Source organism: Pleurodeles waltl, chromosome 4_2 (genome assembly GCF_031143425.1).
Source record: "Pleurodeles waltl isolate 20211129_DDA chromosome 4_2, aPleWal1.hap1.20221129, whole genome shotgun sequence".
Lineage (NCBI taxonomy): Eukaryota > Metazoa > Chordata > Amphibia > Caudata > Salamandridae > Pleurodeles > Pleurodeles waltl.
In genome coordinates this window covers 1,014,412,979-1,014,428,914 of record NC_090443.1, presented here as the reverse complement: position 1 = coordinate 1,014,428,914, position 15,936 = coordinate 1,014,412,979, and the positions used below count along the sequence as shown (strand labels likewise).

The 15,936-nt window shown below is 49.1% G+C and overlaps 1 non-coding gene across 1 annotated transcript; it reads right to left on the bottom strand.

Annotated features, from left to right (window-relative positions):
* Positions 1 to 15,589: 15,589 nt before the first annotated feature.
* Positions 15,590 to 15,672, bottom strand: TRNAL-CAG (transfer RNA leucine (anticodon CAG)). Its single transcript has one exon. It is a non-coding gene; the product is annotated as a tRNA-Leu (tRNA).
* Positions 15,673 to 15,936: the final 264 nt, after the last annotated feature.

Genomic DNA, 15,936 nt, shown 5'->3' with positions numbered 1-15,936 from the left:
TGGATGGTGCTTGTGTGAGTGCCAGTGAGATGAAGTGTGGTGCTTGTGTTTGCCTGAGAGACTTCTGTGTGTTGATTTGGGTGATTGCTGGTCTGAAGGTGTGCTTGGGATAGGTTGGGGTTGAGGGGATTGGGACTTGGTAGAGGAAATTGGAGGGGGGAGGCTGGAGACAGGGACAATGGCTGCCATTAGTGAGCTGGCCAGAGCCTGGGATGCTCTCTGTTGGGCTGCCACGCCAGAGTGAATGCCTTCCAGGTATGCATTTGTTTGTTGCAAATGCCCTGCTACACCCTGGATGGCATTCAGTATGGTTGACTGCCCAACAGAGAGGGATCTCAGGACGTCAATAGCCTCCTCACTGAGGGCAGCAGGGCTGACTGGGGCAGGACCTGAGGTGCCTGGGGCAAAGGAGATGCCCACCCTCCTGGGTGAGCGGGCACTGGAAACACGCTGAGTGGCTGCTGGGAGGGTGGGGCTGGTACGGGGGTGGCGGCTGTACCTGTAGTTGGGGTGGGCACAGAGGTGTCCGCCACCGCCAGGGAGCTGCCATCGGAGGAGGTGTCACTGTCAGTACTGTCTCCTCCTGTCTCCTTCGTGGTGCTCCCCTCACCCTCTGTCCCACTGGTGCCTTCACCATCGGTGAATTCGGCCTCCAGGCCCATGTGAGATGCAGCTCCCTCCGTCGCCGGTGCCGCTGCTTCTCCGTCAGATGATGCTAATGCACACAAGGACAGGGTGACTAAACAAAAAGGGGGAGGAGAGACAGAGGATACACTTGGTCAGTGCCAGCAACATGACTTCCGTTGGCGTACACAACTCACAGGGAACAGCCCTAAGCACTAGGCCATGCACTACCAGTTACAATGCTAGTCACCAGCCCATGGGGTATAATGCCTAACGCCATTAGCTGCACACCTGAAACCCACAGGACCCTGCCCAGTAGTAGATGCCCACTAACATTATTGGGGTTGGAGTGCATCTGAGCTTGCCCATCATTGAACATACCCTGCCATGTTCGTCCTGGCCTAGGGGCACCCACAGCCAACATTACCCACCCAGGTAATAACTCAACTCATGCAAAGTCATGATTCTGAATCTGTACTCACCCCCTTGTGGCTGCTGTGATGCCTTCAAGCGCCCATCCAACTCCGGATAGGCCACCGCCAGGATGTGGAACATCAGGGGGGTCAGGGTACGACGGGCACCCCTTCCTCGTTGGGAGGCCAGCCCCAGCAGGGCCTCCGCCCTCTTCCTTGCCCAGCAGCACAGGTCCTCCCACCGTTTGCGGCAGTGGGTGCTCCGCCTGTCAAAGACCCCCAGGGTCCGCACCTTCTTGGCGATGGCACACCAGATACCCTTTTTCTGATGGGCGCTGACCTGCAGAAAAAAAATAGCAGAAAAGGTATTAATCATACCGTCCAGACTGTCATACTCATGGCCCACCATATCCCACTCATCCCCTTACGCACAGACATTGACCACCATACATGCAGCACTCTGCCCAGGACCCCTCGGACTCGCTACACGAGGCTTACACACACACACCAATCCATACATTCATGCCCCACGCATCATGCTCACAGTGTACTAACCTGTTTGTCTGGAGGACCATAGAGTAAAGTGTACTGGGGTAGGACCCCATCCACCAGTCTCTCCAACTCCTCCGAAGTGAAGGCAGGGGCCCTTTCCTCAGACACTCGAGCCATTGTCACTTCCAGACACAGGTCACAGCAGCACTTGCAGTGTAGGTCCTCTCCTGTTGAAGGTCAAGTAGCAAGTGAGAGAACAGATAGAAAATGGCGGTCACGTCCGTGGCGGTGCGTACCGTCACCCCCAGCGTACATTGCCATTGGCTCCTGGAACCCATAGGCCCCAATGATAACCAATGCGGTGTTGCACGGCAGTCATCGACCGCCGACCGCAACAGCGCACAGCGCCAGTGGAATTACCTCATTTCCACTTGTCCCTCCTCACAGGTCAGACAGCCGCCATTTCAGGAAGGCACAGGCCATGGCACCTAACTGCATCACAGCAGACATTGGCACATCAACTGACTTACGAGTTCACATACTGTTTCTGTAAAGCAAAATTTGCATATTAGTGTTGAAATATGTGTGAATATGACCTTCTGCTCACCGTTTTTCACCCTAGAGTTCAACCGCTGAGGATGAATAGGAGATGGATACATCCCCCCGTGTACAGAACCCTGGTGGACCTGGTGACAATGGAGGACAGGCACATTATCCTAACCTACCTAGGGCCACAATCCAAGAACTGTGTGCCCAATTGGAGCCAGACCTGATATCTGCTATCCGCCACCCCACAGGTATCCCCCTCTCTAGTGCAGATCCTGTCAGTGCTCCATTTCCTGGCCAGTGGTTCCTTCCAAGCGACAGTGGCCATGGCATCAGGGATGTCACAGTATATGTTCTCAAACGTGCTGATCAGAGTGTTGTCTGCCCTGATGAAACACATGCGCAGCTACATGGTATTCCCCCAGGTGGAGGATTTGGCCACATTGAAGGCTGACTTCTATGCACTGAGACATATCCCCAACATCATTGGTGCCATTGATGGCACACATATTGCATTTGTCCCTACCCGGAGAAAGGAACAAGTGTTCAGAAATAGAAAAAGCTTTCACTGTCTGAATGTGCTGATAGTGTGTTTGGCGGACCAGTACATCTTCCATGTCAATGCAAAGTATCCTGGCTCTGGGCATGATGCCTTTATCTTGAGGAGTAGCAGCATCCCATATGTGATGTCTCAACTCCAGAAGGAGGCACCATGTGTGGCTAATAGGTAAGCCCATGGTAACCACCCAGTTGATGTAGGTATATGGGTGTGGGTTTGGCCCTAAGGGTGAGTGTGTGGCTAACAGGTATCCCTCGATATTTGCAGGTGACTCTGGTTACCCCAACCTCTCATTTTTTTTTACCAATACCCATTCCCCTATCACAAAGTTTTTAACAGCTTTATTCCAGGTCATTTCTACGTAAGACTTTTAATACTTAGGTTCAAAGTTACGATTGACACACTCATCCACACTAGAAGAGGCCTTACTTTTTTTTTTTCATGTGCTATATGAAAATCCCCAACACTCCAACTTGGGGTAAGAATAGCTTTTGGTTCTCTTCCCTTCAACAAAAGAAATGGTGAAAATCCAGTACTAGAGTGAGGAGTGTTTAAATGACTCCAGACTTTTTCACGAATGTGTATGCGAACATCAATATTTGCAGCCAGGGCTGTTTGAATTCCTTCCTTGAAAAATTTATTATACCTTTATACTAACCCATTTTCCGCTGGAAAATAAAGTGCTGTTCTTTCATGCTTTATACCATGCCTATTCAGAAATTCAGTCATTTTTGCAGAAACAAAATGAGTACCGTTATCTGAAACCAACATTTTAGGGCTTCTCTCAGTAGTAATCGTTTTCTCCAAAAAGTCAATAACATTATCAGTAGTGGGCATCTGTACAAAATCATATATAACCCACTTAGAATAATAGTATGTAAGAACTATTATATATTTCACGTTACCAGGAAGTTTCTGGTGAGATCCAGAGAAATCAATACTTAACTGAATCCAAAGTCCTTCAGGTAAGGAATTTACATTAGTTTTGCTTTTTGTAACTTTTCAATGTTTATCAGAAACAAAACAATACGAACACTTGTTAATGAAATGCTCAACTTGGTCATCCATCCCTGGCCACCAATAGTACTTCCTCTGATGTTTTTTTTCTGCCAGACATACCAGGATAGCCTTCATGGGCACTTAGAATTCACCTGGACCTCAATTTTGTTGGTGGCACAAATTACCCTTGACTGGTAATTAAACTATTCTCTGAAGACAGCTCAGAAGATATTTGCTCAAAAGGAACCAAGCACTTGTCCATATTTCTTATTGGTGGCCAACCATTTAAATATATTGCTTGACAAGAGTCAAAACAGTGTCTTCCTGGGTATAACTCACCCATTCCATTCCACTTTACTGATACTTCCACCTGAGAACTCAGAGGCATTAATGGCAAATACAACACATTCCAAATCCTGACAATCATTAGTTTCGCCCTTGACAGGCATAAATGACAGAAAGTCGACCCTAAAATTCCTTCCACCAGGTATGTGCTTGATGGTGAAATCATACTCTTGTAACTTGGTTTATAATCCTACCAGAAATAGAAAAAGCTTTCACTGTCTGAATGTGCTGATAGTGTGTTTGTCGGACCAGTACATCTCCCATGTCAATGCAAAGTATCCTGGCTCTGGGCATGATGCCTTTATCTTGAGGAGTAGCAGCATCCCATATGTGATGGCTCAACTCCAGACAGAGGCACCATGTGTGGCTAATAGGTAAACCCATGGTAACCACCCAGTTGATGTAGGTATATGGGTGTGGGTTTGGCCCTAAGGGTGAGTGTGTGGCTAACAGGTATCCCTCGATATTTGCAGGTGACTCTGGTTACCCCAACCTCTCATGGCTACTGACCCCAGTGAGGAATGCCAGGACAAGGGCAGAGGAATGTTACAATGAAGCACATGGGCGACCAAAGAGGATCATTGAGCGAACCTTTGGCCTCCTGAAGTCCAGATTCCGGTGCCTCCATCTGACAGGTGGATCCCTGTACTACTCACCCAAGAAGGTGTGCCAGATCATCATTGCATGTTGCACAACCTGGCCTTGAGACGCCAGGTGCCTTTTCTTCAGGAGGATGAGCCTGGGGATGGTAGTGTGGCAGCGGTGGAGCCTGTGGACAGTGACGAAGAGGAGGCAGAGGAAGAAGATGTGGATAACAGAACTACACTAATTCAACAGTACTTCCAGTGACACACAGGTAGGACACTGTAACTTCACCTTCCATTGCAGTTTTGTGTTTGACATTGAACATGGCAGCCTGATTTCCCTATTTTCATGGCCACTTACTGTACCCTTTGGCATCTCTATTTCAGATCTCTGTGCCCCACTCTGGCTCCTGGTGTGTTTACTGCTGCCCAGTAGAGGTCATACCTATGTAAATATTACAGTACATTTGAATTGCAATGTTTACAGTTTGTGAAACTAATACATATGTCAAACAATTGACGGACTCCATACTTGAATTTGTTCCAAGGGTGTTTATTTGGGTGCTAATAAGTCGAGGAGGTATTGCAATGGGCTGGGTAGCTGATGGAGGAAAGTCCAGGGTGGAGTCCAGTCTATTAATATCACAGGTGCATTGTCCAAGGGGCTATAGGAAGGGGAGCAATGGCAGTTCAAGGTGGACAGGGTGACAGAGTGGGACACAAGGGTGACAGTCAGGAGAGTCTTATTTCCTGGCGGGGGTCTTGTCAATGTTCTCTGGCTTCTGCCTGGATCGCAGGGACCGTTTGTGGGGTGGTTCTCTTTCTGCAGGGGGCGGGATGCTGGTGGCCCGTTGTTCCTGTGGCGGTACCTCTTGTCTACTAGTGTCAGCGGAGGTGGAGGGCTGTTCATCGGTTTGGCTAATGTCAGGTGCCCGTTGGTGTGCCACTGCCTCCCTCATGGTGTTGGCCATGTCTGCCAGCACCCCTGCAATGGTGACCAGGGTGGTGTGGATGTCCTTCAGGTCCTCCCTGATCTACAGGTACTGTCCCTCCTGCAGCCGCTGGGTCTCCTGCAACTTCGCCAGTATCTGGCCCATGGTCTCCTGGGAATGGTGGTATGCTCCCAAGATTTTTCCAATTGCTGCTGCATCATGCCCTGAGGTTCATTGAAAGGATGCATCATGTCAGTTACCTGGCTCACTTTGCTGCCTTTCAGCTGTTCAACAGTTGCCTGTGAATTTTGGAGCTGCTCTACAGAGTCTCAACCTTTCCACTGCTATGTTGAGAGGTGGCTTCTGCCTCTCAGGCCTATCATTTGGTGCTGAGGTGTGCCCTGAGGGTACTGTCTGAAAGACCTCCAAGAGGATGGTGTTGCTATGTCGCTGAAGTATACTTGTGATCAGTGGCTGTTGGTGACTGAAAGCAGTGGTGGGGCACAAATACAAGACGGAATTGCACCTTGTGAGTGAGCCTCACTACCCACTTATTTCCATTCACCTACTCACTCACTGCCATTGGTCACCTACCCATTTACTCATCCACATTGTCATCCACTGCCATTCACACAACTCTTATACACAGGCACCCATATTTTCTCAGCCACTCAGTCAAGCCCTGCACTTATTCAAACAAAACACACATTGCCTCACCCATCCAGTATCCAGCAGTTTCAGTAATAAAAGGTACACGTTTATTTGAGCTGCAGATTACATGTTTAATATGACATATCACGTCATTAGTCTGCAGAAGAAATAAAACGAGCATAACTAGCCATGATAAATTACTGGAACCATTACTGCCTTTGAGAGACGAAATCACCTACAGAGGCAGTGAAGGGAGAGGGGAGCTGAAAGAACAGATTTTTATCTTATTGTCTGTAAAAAAAGATAGAGCTCCAACTTACTTGTGTGCAGGGTTATCTTTGGCATATTTATGACTTGAGGTCTTCAGGTCAAACTCCCGTCTCACAGAGAGCCCTGGATGGAGTTATTTATTGTATTTATTCCATTTCTCTGCCACAGACTGCTTGTAATGCAGGAAAAGGGGATTTTCTTTGCGCAATGCCACATTATTTTAATAAAATGTGACCTCTGGTACGTAGACCCTTCTGATCACACCCCACCATTTGAGTAAATAGGAAAGGGTGGATAATAATATCGGAGTGACATGATGTTTTTAGAAACCTGGGCTGAACAAAAAACGCTCCAGGCTGTTTACTATAAGGGCTTCTGGTGGAGGAGGAGATAAGCCAGGGACGTCACTGCGTTCTGAGAAAACGTCAGGGCTTTGCGTGGGCAAGCCCTGTCAGCCCTACTGTGCAGCTTTCAGCCACATACTGACGCAGGCGCAGTGGGGCTTTTCAAAGTGCACAACTTACAATCGGAAAATGTTGTGCAGAAAATGTTTTACTTTCATCATGTAATTAAGTATATGCTTCACTAGATAGGCCAGAAAAGGCTAGGGGCGCAGCCCCTTAGCCCTTGAACACCAGCCGCCCCTGCTTGTGATACTGCTACACAGGCATTACCCTCTGCTATCATCTTGTGTTCAGAGACAACAAGGGCGAAAATTGGCACTCAAGTGTTCTATTTTCTTTTTTTATCCACTTTGAGAGGTGTGAGTTGCTACACTTTTCTTGAATAACTTAAGTGTCCTGGCTCTCCTATCTGGTGGTTTGTTTTTCGATAAATCAAAAGTGGGCTCATGTCAGTGCTTAATTTGTGCTTGTTGTTTCCGGTGCTGAGCACCAGCACTTATTTTTGAGGGCCGGGGCTTAGTCTACTGCCTCAAGCATTTGCTGCAAGCAAAAGTCACTTTTGGGAAAAACGAAGAGAAAAACGAAAAAGCATCACAATGAGCAAAAGCAGAAAGCTGCAGGTGTGAGTTAAAGGGGCAGGGAATGGTTTTAAATGGATTGAAGAGGTCCGAGATGGCTTCAGGGTTACGTTGCCTCAGTATTCTGTGTTCGCACATTTAATTGCAGCAGCCGCGTGTTTAAGAGGAGGGCTTTGGGCACCTGCACCTTTTTATTTAACAAATTAAGCACTGGCTCATGTCCATCTGCATAGTAAACTCAGATGAGTGTCTTATTGAGGAGGTAATGCTCCATTGCTCACCAGTAATCTCACTACCCCAAATCCATCTTCTTTGTTTATTTGAATATATTACTTTTGCTAGCAGAGAATTTTCTCCCTTCATCTCACCAACAGCTGAGATGGCCTGCAGAGTGTTGCTCTTGTTTGTTATATTATTATGTAGGAATGTTTCTTACTGTGGTATGTGCATTTAAATTATGAAGTGTTTTTAGTATGTATTCAACATTCAATTGCAAATGTATTATTGTTTGTCATTTGTTGTTTTAATTGTAGTGGATTTTATTACCTGTGCAATAAATTATTCATTCATTCAAAATCAGATATAGATTTGAGGGAATGCTGAGTGGCTTCAGGCCCAGATGATATCACTAAATATTAAATGCCTGCCATGAATGAAGTTTTAATGAGAAACTCTCAGAAGCGCAGAATAAAATCCGAATTGAAATGTGACATAAAACAATACAGCTGTAAATAAAAGCCTGCCTTAGTTCGCAGCTGAAAGCAGTTCAGGGCACATAATAAAATGCTATCTGATGGACTCACAGGCTGGCAACAGGCATTAAAATACTGTTTTGCAAAATCGGTAGGTGACAGAAAACGTAATGAAGGGGCCCGCGGAGAGGGAGACGCAGTCTAGTCTCTCCGCGGGTGGATTCGGGTCAGGGGAAGTGGCGCGGAAGGCGCCCCATTGGTGGAAGGTAAGTAGGGGCGGGGTTATAGGTAAGGGTATATAAGGGGGGTGGAGGGTGGGGTCGGCCTCTTTACCCGCGCCGACAGTCAGAGAGGGAGGTGTTGGCAGCAGTGAGGAGATAGTTTTAGCGAGGGCAGGAGGTAAGGAGTCAGGGACCCTCAGGGTAGGGCAAGGAAGGGAAGAGGACATTTAGAGGAGGTGCTTACAGAACCACCAGGGAACACGGGGCACGGTCAGAAGGGGAGGCCAGCTCCTTGGGCAATTTTCGTTGCGCGCCTGGCCTAGGCGGCGAGGGGCATTTAAATTTAACGCACGGAGACCGCGTGTTTTGCAAAAGAAACGGCGCGGACAGGCCAAGTGCGGGCAGGCAACACGCGGTGGGGCCACAGAAACGCCGTGCTAACGCCGGAAGGTCGCGCGTGCATAAATTAAGGCGCGGAGACCGCGCTTTATAAGGACCAGCACAGCCAGGCCCAAGTGCGGCCTAGGCGGCACCACACCCCCCGCGGGGGGCCCCAGAACACCGCGGTAACGCGGAAAAGGCCGAGAGGGCCCCTTGGGCACCCCAAATAGGGGATATTAATATTTAAAAAAAAGGGGAGAAAAAGAGGCAAAGATAGATAGCCTCAATTAACACCGAGGTCAGGTTTGAGCCCTCCCCCCCCCAAAAAAAAATAAATAAATAAATAAATAAATAAATAAATAATATATATACATTTACATATAGATACAGGCAAGAACAATAAGATTATATAAGAACAGCGCACAATAACCATCAAGCCCGCAACATGGCAATAGGCCATGACGCAGATGCAGTGCGGGCCGCCCTCCGAGTACTGGGAGGATCTGGGAACAACGCAGAGTTGTCCTAGAGACAGAGGCTAGGTGGGCACAGATGGGTAAAGACAAGGAGGAGGCGAGCGCCCGCAGCGAATCAACCCCGAGAATCAGAGAGGCCAGAGGGCACGTAGGGACGCAGCAGGCAGGCCAGGCAGCGGATCTTGGGTATGGGTCCCACAGGCAAGGGGAGAACAGAGACAAGAGGCTGGTGCGGCCGAAGGGTTAGTAGGCGCGGGGATGCCCGGTGACGCAGACGGTCACGGGGGCAAAAAGACAGCAATGCCAACGGCAGAGGTTGGCAGGAGACGGACTATGCCGACTGGGCGCAATGCGGCTCAAACACGTCGGTACGAAGCGCTGGAGGGGTCTGCGGCGACCTTCTCCACAACGGGGGACCACGGACACCGTTTTCATGACACGCGTCATGCGGGCGCGGAAGCGAGCGAGAGCACATCAACCAATGTAAGAGATTTTGGCCAACACAATGGCCAGTGGGAAGTTGGGGATGAGCTGGAGCTGGACTACGATGAGGAAGGGGAAGAATGGGAAGAGGGTGAAATACGAGATTGGGAGGTGAGCGCTGTGAAAAAAGGTGGCGGGCGAGGGCGCAAGAGCGGCGCAACCTCTTCTTCGCTCTCTGTGTTACAGGCAGCAGCTCCAATGGAAGGGACTACAGGTGGTCGGCAAGCCATGCCGCGTGGCAGAAGCCTGAGGAGAGGGCCAAGGAGTTGGGGAGACAGCGCCGGAGGTAAGAAATGGTGGTCAGTGTGGGGCGAAGGGGGTGAGACAATAAAGGCAGAGAATAAGGACAAGGAGGGCACCGCCACACTAGACACAGCCGCAACTGGGAAGGCGGATGCGGGGGAAAAGACAGTAGAGGATAAGGAGGGGGGAGGTCACAAGAAGAGGCTACCGTACATGGGTTTAGCTATGCCACTAGGTTCACACGTAGCAGAGAAAACAAAAACAGAATATAGAAACACGAATATGTAGATGTTTTCAAACTGTTGCATAGGGACATACAGGCAAAAGGAAGGGTCAAGGAGGAGGAGTGGGAACTAGCGCGTAGGCCCCGGGTACCTATTACAATGGATAACTTGACATCGGCCTTCTTGATATTCGCCAGTATATACTGCGAGAAATACCCGGACAGGGCCATTGCACTCTTTAAGTACATGGATATAATTAGAAAGGCACAAATGCATTTTGGGGGTTTCGCGTGGCTCAGTTATGATGAAGAATTCAGGGCCAGGGTGAGTGTTAATCCGGAGAAACCGTGGGGTGACGCAGACCCCGAACTGTGGATGCAATGGATGGCATCGGCGCAGACAGCGGCGTACACTCATACCGCGAGTGGCCTGCCAGTGACTTACAAGCCCTTTCAAGCTCGCCCTGCCCATGGGGGGGCGGGCAATACCACAAAGACAACAGGGACAACTGCAGGGGCTTGTTGGAACTTTAACAAGGGTTTCTGTTCCAGAACACAATGCAGGTTCAAGCATGACAGCTCCAAGTGCGGGGGTCGTCATCCAGTCACCCAATGTTTCTCCCTGTCCAGCACAGCTGAGCAGTGGAGGGCTGCGAGAGGGAGAGGAGCGCATGGCGTTCCTGCACCAAAAGGGTCCTACACCAGTTAGGCTGGAATTCCTGCTGCCATGGTTACACATATACCCAGACACAGAGAAGGCGCGTTTATTGGAATGGGGCTTTAGAGAGGGTTTTTAGAATAGGTTATCAAGGCCCTAGGCAAAGGAGATGGGCTGACAATTTGCGGTCAGCCAAGGAACATCCACAGATAGTGCGCGACAAACTAGCAAAGGAGGTGGGCCTAGGTAGAATAGCAGGCCCATTCGCCAGGTGGCCATGCAATGCCCTGATGATATCCCCTTTGGGAGTGGTGCCCAAAAAAGCGCAAGGGGAATTTCGTTTGATTCACCACTTGTCCTGGCCCGAGGGTACATCAGTCAATGACTTTATTGCCCAGGAAGACTCCAAAGTAATTTACGCGTCAGTAGATGATGCAATAAAGTTAGTCCTAAGGTGCGGTAGGATGGCGGAGTTGGCAAAATGCGATATTCAATCAGCTTTCAGACTGCTCCCCATTCACCCAGCGGATTTTGACCTCTTGGGCATGCAGCTAGACGGTAATATCTATGTGGACAGGGTGCTGCCCATGGGTTGCTCGATATCACGTGCACGGTTTGAGACTTTCAGAACCTTTTTGCAGTGGTTTTTTTGTGAGAACAAGCCGGCACAGGTGGGTGACGCATTACTTGGACGATTTCTTCTTTGTAGGAACAGCGGCGTCTGGGGCGTGTGGGCGGGCTCTGGATACTTTCCAGAAGCTGGCGCAACAGGCGGGGGTGCCTTTGGCCCCCCCCAAAAAAAAAAAAAAAAAAAAAGAAGGCCCCATGCCAATTTTAACCTTTTTGGGCATTTGAACTAGATGCAGGAGAGTTAAGCGCGAGATTGCCAGCGGCCAAAGCAGGAGAGATACTAGAATTCTTAGCGGTGGTGCGCACCTTGCGCAAGATGGATCGGCGGACGGCCCAAAAGCTCTTAGGTTACCTTAACTTCGCGTGCAGAGTAGTTAGGGGAGGCCGGACCTTTTGTAGGCGCTTGGGACTTTCTATGTCAGGTGCCGTGCTTCCGCACCATAGGATACGTGTGTCCTTAACATTACGAGAAGACATTAGAATATGGGAGATTTTCTTGAGAAACTTCAATGGCGTACCAATGTCTTTCGGTGAGTCGGACACAGTATGGCAGGTCCAAATTTTCTCAGACGCGGCAGGAGCGTCGGGATTTGGCTTATATTGGGATGGGAGGTGGTGTGCGGAGACATGGCCTGCATCTTGGTTGCAGCAAGGGAGAAGCATCGCTTTCCTGGAATTTTTCCCCTCTTAGTGGCGCTGGCAGTGTGGGGACAGGAGTTAGCTTGCAGGACAGTGATTTTTCAAATAGACAACATGGCAGTGGTGGAGCTGGTAAATAGACAGAGAGCAAGGGACCTCAGAGTTTTGTGTTTGTTGCGGCATTTCAGGCTTTTATGTTTATCTTTGAATGTTATATTTAAAGCTGCACATATACCGGGGGTTCACAACGAGATTGCAGACTCCCTATCTCGTTCACAGTGGCGGCGTTTTTCGCGAATTGGCACCTGGAACGGAGCAGAACAAGACTGTGGTCCCGGCAGACATCTGGGAATGGGGGGCATGACGATCACGGGGCTGGTGGAGATGTCATTAGCAGGGCCCATGCGGCGTAATTACAGATTGGCATGTTTGGAGTTTCAATCTTTTGAACTTTTCGGGGGCAATTTTTGGGCACAGAGCCTACATACGCTGGGGGCACGGATCAGACGTTTTGTGCTTTTTCTGATCAGGGAAGGTTTATCTCCAGCCGCAATTGGGGGAAAACTGGCTGGCGTTTCCTTCTACGGGAAACTGTTTCTTTGGTTGCGACCCAGCACATAATGATTTATTGGGCAAAATGCTAAAAGGATGGAGCAAGGTTAGAGAGTGCGGCGACAAACCAGCAAGAGAACCTATTACGTTTGAAACGTTAGTAGGGATGGGGCAGGTGTTACCAGTCTGTTGTAGGGACGAATACGAGGTGGGTTTATTTCGTTTATGTATGTGTGGATGTTTTTTGGCGCATTTAGAGTATCTGAGTTACTTGGGGTGGGAAAAGAAATCGGGGTAAAGAGAAAAGAGGTATGCATGTATAGGGATAGGTTAGCGATATGGCTGAGGCGGTCAAAAACCGATCAGCTGGGAAAAGGCAAGTGGATATGGTTGGAAAAAGGGGGCATAGAAGTAGCTTGCCCGGTAGTGGAATGGGCCACTTTCAAAGCTAAGTGGACAGGGGCAGGCGAGTCGGGGGTTTTTATCCATGCACCAGGGAAGAAGCTAACGAGTTATCAACTGTTGCAAGTTATGAGAATGGCCCTCGGAAGGATAGGACGGCGCGCAGGCGATTATGGAACGCACTCATTCAGAATTGGCGCGGCAACGGAGGCAGCTCATTTAGGCTGGGATTGGGCTAAGATCAAGTCCATAGGGAGATGGAAGTCTAGGTGCTGCGAGCGGTATGTTAGACCTTGAAGAAAGCAAAACGGAAGGGGATAAAAGGGGGGGGGGATTTTGTTAGCTCATCAATACAGTTCTTACAACGTTTTTTCTTTGCAGGCTGTGTGGCCGGGCCGGAGAAAGGAAAGATGACAATGTGGTTGGTCGGCCATTCGTTTGTTCATTGGGCGGCAAAATTTGCAGAGAAGCAAATTTACGGCAAATCGTTGGGACTGCCCAGCAGACACCATGAAGTGCGTTGGTGGGGCAAGAGTGGTATGAGGTGGGGGAGCCTGCTCCCATTTATCATGAGTAACTTGCCTCAGTGGGGATGCCCAGATCTGTTATTGATCCATCTTGGGGAAAACGATTTAGTGAAGCTATTGGGGCTCACTCTGATACAACTGATGCAAAGGGATTTAGAACTTTTGAAACAAAAGCTATGCGGGACATGCCTGGTGTGGACGGAATTTGTGCCAAGAAGGGCATGGAGAGGGGCTATCAGTCACGGAGCCATTGAGCGGGCTCGGAAAAAGTTGAACAGAGCCATGAGAGTTTTTTGTTGGGCTCAAGGGAGCAAGGTCCTAAGGCATGGAGACATAAAAGAACAAGAAAAGTTTTGGTTCGTGATGATGGGGTCCATCTATCTCAGATAGGGAACGCGTATTATATAATAGAACTGAGGCTAATGCTGGAAAGTGCATGGGGAAAAAACTGGTGGATACGTAAATAAAAAGAGGGTGGGGCAGCGAAACGCCTCGCGGGTTTCGCTGGTTGGCAGGAGATGGGGGAGGGTGGAGAGCCAGATGCGGGCTTGTCCACCCTTCCAGGGGGAAAAACAAGGAGGTGAAGGATCAGAGCGGGGAGGGGTAGGCTACAAGCAGGGGAGGAATAGGGGAGCATATACGGTAGGAGAATTGAAGGGAGATATTAGAGGAAGGAATGAAGGCAAAGGGATTGTAAAAGTTAAGATCTGCTTTAAAAGAAGATATACAGTTAAAAGTTTAAGTATTGTTTGTGTTTAAACTCTGTTCTAATAAATGACCTTTTACACCAAAAAGAGTGTCACGTATGTATGTCCCGATGAAGGGGCCCGCGGAGAGGGAGACGCAGTCTAGTCTCTCCGCGGGTGGATTCGGGACAGGGGAAGTGGCGCGGAAGGCGCCCCATTGGTGGAAGGTAAGTAGGGGCGGGGTTATAGGTAAGGGTATATAAGGGGGGTGGAGGGTGGGGTCGGCCTCTTTAACCGCGCTGACAGTCAGAGAGGGAGGTGTTGGCAGCAGTGACCACCCACCCAGCATAGGAAGACAAGGGGAAGGAGAGGGATTTAGGCAGGAAGGTAGGCAGAGAAGGGTGGTTAATAGTCATTTAGGACAGGTGATTGGAGAGAGGTAGCAGGGCAGGAGATGGGGGAGGGTGGAGAGCCAGATGCGGGCTTGTCCACCCTTCCAGGGGGAAAAACAAGGAGGTGAAGGATCAGAGCGGGGAGGGGTAGGCTACAAGCAGGGGAGGAATAGGGGAGCATATACGGTAGGAGAATTGAAGGGAGATATTTGAGGAAGGAATGAAGGCAAAGGGATTGTAAAAGTTAAGATCTGCTTTAAAAGAAGATATACAGTTAAAAGTTTAAGTATTGTTTGTGTTTAAACCCTGTTCTAATAAATGACCTTTTACACCAAAAAGAGTGTCACGTATGTATGTCCCGAAAACCCGTAGTCTGCGCCGTAGATCGTCAAGGTTGGCGAGTTTGTGACTGTGGGTAGATCTGCAGTTTTTCCACATATGAGAATGTGCAGCTGCCTGTAGGTCGGCGCTGGGACCAGCTGTCTTCCCATTCAGGCACAAGAGGCCTTTTGCCCTGTGGCAGAAGCATCGGGCATTCCCGTGGCAGCAGCCACTAAAGCTTATTCCATCTCATACCAACTCAGATTTCAGGGAAACCTCCTGCACTCCGCTGCAGAGTCCATGGGGTGATTTGTATAAGACTGGCGCGCCACCTTGTGGCAGATCACGGAATGAAAGTTAAAGAAAAAAATAAAAATACCCGAAACCCCACGTGTTTTATTCAGTGGAAGTCCGTGGCGGAAACGAGCCACGCTGGGAATTAATTTATTTGTTGTTGTTTGGGGTTAGTGAATTCACCCGATTTTTTTTAATAACAGCCTTCAATATATGGACAGTATCAAAAATGCAGCTGATGAGTTACGTTGTGATGCATGTCTCAAATTTGGAAAGCGAACGCGCGATCATAGGTTGGGAACCACGTGCTCCACGGTACGTCAATGTAAAGTCGGAGATGTATACAATAAACGGAGCAAAATAAAACAAACTTGTCAGAAGCGGGATTCGAACCCACGCCTCCAGGGGAGACTGCGACCTGAACGCAGCGCCTTAGACCGCTCGGCCATCCTGACAGATGGTTCAAGGTAGGGTACACAGCCTTCATATGGGTGGATTACAGCCCCGGAGAACATGTGCAATTCAAATATGTTGTTGTGGACTGGCCCCCTTACCCCTTGTTCTCCTCAGCTCCCCTGCAGTGATATTTAGCACTAACCTTTTCACTTCTAGATATGAAAGAAATAAGGATGCCAGTGGGTGAAACAATCCATTGTAAAGTGTGGGAACTGAAGAAGAGCTAAGGTGGATTCATTTATGACAACTTGGGAGCACTCCTT